This window comes from Leiobunum rupestre, chromosome 5 (assembly GCF_980474605.1).
Source record: "Leiobunum rupestre chromosome 5, qqLeiRupe1.1.hap1, whole genome shotgun sequence".
NCBI lineage: Eukaryota > Metazoa > Arthropoda > Arachnida > Opiliones > Sclerosomatidae > Leiobunum > Leiobunum rupestre.
In genome coordinates this window covers 18,964,719-18,967,935 of record NC_143388.1, presented here as the reverse complement: position 1 = coordinate 18,967,935, position 3,217 = coordinate 18,964,719, and positions in this window count along the sequence as shown.

Sequence of the window (3,217 nt, the reverse complement as noted above, 5' to 3'; positions counted from 1 at the left end):
TGCATACTTCGTGCATACTCGTGACATACTTCATGGATATTCGTGACATACTTCGTGCATACTCGTGACATACTTCGTCTTCGAAGGACATTGCTTCTCTGGAACTTCTTGAACGGACGTTCTTTCAATTTTACCTGAAGTCTCCGCGGGCGAACTTACCTGGATATGTCTCGTACTGTTAACGACTAGCTGACATTCGTCTATTACCACTTACTGTTCTTAGATACGTTTGTGATGTGATCACACTCTTGAAATTGACCAGGTCAGCGACATTCAATCTTTGCGATTACATGACCGGCAGTCTTGCCCTACGTACTATGTAAAGTTTGCCCGATGCTCGGCTTTGGAAAAATTAATTTTTCATCCGGAGTGCTCGTACTTGAAACATGTCGATATTCTATGCAGTTGCAGAAGAGACGTTTCATCCAAATATAATTAAACCATGTAAAACGCGAATAACGTTAATTTTGGAATTTTTAAGATTATTATTATTATTATTATTTTCGCACGATAGAGAAAAGAAATTGGTAAACAGTGAATATACCATTTACGTAATTTACCCGATAAAATTGTAAATTACAGTTACCAGGCTAAATTACCGCGTAAATTCCTTGGGTAAATTACCGAATAAGAACTGTTGGGGAGCAACATGCGCTCACCTGATCGCCCTTATGGCCGGTCCGGACTTGTACAACTCTAATTTTATACTTTATCATCTGTTTTACGACAATGCGACTGACCCTTTATCAAGAGCGGAGAAACAACAGATGATGCCAGCTTCCACTGTTGGTCATAGGTAGTGTTCGTACGGGGTCAAAATAAAGTCGGGGTCGGGTCGGGGTCGGGGTGGGTCTAACCCCGCGAAAAACAAGTCGGGGTCGGGGTCGGGGATGGAAAATTCTTTGTATTTATTAAGAATAGAAAAATTATAAAAATACCCCAATTTTACGGGTTAAGATTAGATAGTGTATCTTGTGTAAGCCAGCCTTTGAGCCTAGGGACTATTAGTAATAGTCTTAGTCGATAGCTATGCCGCAAAATTTTCGTTTTCAAAACGAAAACATTTGAGAGAGTTGGTTGTTTTCGATCTATTAAAATCTGGCAGCCTTGCCTGCCTTCTGGCCTGTATCTCCATACCGAAAATGGCCGACGATTACGCCACCGAAAATATTTTACAAAACTGATCGGCGGCTTTTTTTACCGTTATTTTGAATTATCGACTAGGACTATAGAAAAAATAGATAAGATAGGTAGATTTTAAAATAGAGGTCTCTAGCTTAGGCATTGTAATTGTTTAAATAAGTTGTTTTATAAATTCACAAGTTATTTCCAAACGTTGTAACTCCACACTCCTTAGCTGAGACTTAGAGAGTCTGAAACAACGACAATTATGAAACTAAAACTTAAAAAAGTGACTCAAGTCGGAGTCAAGCGTCAGGCGAGAGCTACGTCAGCGGCATCAGCCGAAGGTCATTCGGATCATTCTATTGTCGCCCACGAAAAAAAAGAGAGAAGGAACCTATCTATTTTATATTTTTAGGATTTAGCGGGGTGCGTCGGCGCGAAAATTTAAAATTACACTACGAAAACATAACCCCGAAAAATGGAAAACCCCGACTTGATTTGCGACAGTCGGGGTCGGGGTCGGGGTCGGGGTCGGGGTCCCCGTACGAACACTAGTCATAGGACACCGATACTAAGGTCTGGGGAAAAGATGAAATATTCCTAATTCACTAAGACAACTTGATGAAAAGTGAATTTTGTTTTTTAGAATTATAAAAAAAATTAGAAACTAAACGTCGTTTTCCAGTTTTGCTTAACCACAAATAACCAACTCTTATGGTATCCCGTGTTCCCTCTTTCAACCAAATTGGTTCATGATTATTACTTATTTGGAAAATTACAGTATGAGATGTGATCTATAAAGGTTGTGGGAGGAAAATTTGGAGGGATACAAAAGCTTACATTCTACCCCTACTGAACCACATATTCTGCCACCACCGACTTTATCGAAACGATTAGTCTGAAGTTTTAAAGTAATTTTATTTTAAAGACAAAAGTATATTTTTCTTTTTTATATTGGTTTTGAACTATTCCATCTGAAATATAAATTAGAATTAGTTTCGGAAACGAAATGCTATTAAGGGATTTTAAATATGATTACTTTTTCCGCATCCCAATATAAAACTTTGGAAATATCTTCCCTTAAAAGTTTCCAACCATATTCCGATACTTTGTTATGGGGAGTTTTCCCCCACCCCTCCGGAACTCTGAAAGTAATATATATTTTATTTTTATATAGTTGTTACGCTAAAGTTATAAAGATGCGTTGGACTTTTGTTGTGCTTAGAAAATTTATCGTTTGTTGCCGGAAATGTTTCGACTTTTTCAAAATGGCGATCTCGACCTTCAAAATGTTTATCTCGAAAATAATACAAAATTTCGATAGACAAATGTTATGGTGATTTCGACCTTGGAAAAGGCAATCTCGGTCATCAAAATGGTGATCTTTGAGATCACAAATTTGGACAACTCTGGTCTACGCCTACGACTTTCCTTTCTAATTAGGAAACAGTGTAAAACCATTTTTTTTTAAATGGCTTGAAAGATAGTTACTGCTGATCAATGAAATGTGGTGAAACATAATCTAAATAAGTTTTATTTAGAAGCACCGAATTATTCAGGCTCCAAGTAAGAGGGGAAAGGCAGTACAAATTACCAGGACCCGTGGCTCCCAAGTTTTTCCTTACACGCTAACACTAAGAAATTACCGTAACAGAACCGGCATTTCACCGTAAATTTTACTGTTATATGAACGTACCGGTTAAATTAGTATTTTGCTCCTTGTGACCTTCAAATTAACGGAAAAAATCTTGAAATTTTTTTGTTTGTTTTTATTTATAAAGAGCCCTAACTATTCCGTCTACGGTCATTTATTGCACGTTGTAAGACGTGTATTGCTAACGGTAAGGTGTTTTTCGTTTTTCCTTTCACATTATTTTATTCTACTTTCGGTATTTGATTTTATTTATTCTTGATTTCAAAGCATTTCGATTAACTTGTTTCTTGGTTGAAAATTCTTTTATATTTTTTTATTGGTTATTTTTGTTGTTGTTTAGTACGTCTAACTCACTGTTGTAACCACTTAAGTTATAATATTCTGAATACACTAAACTTGGTTGTTTCGTCTCAATTGTTTTAATTAAAATAAAAATTT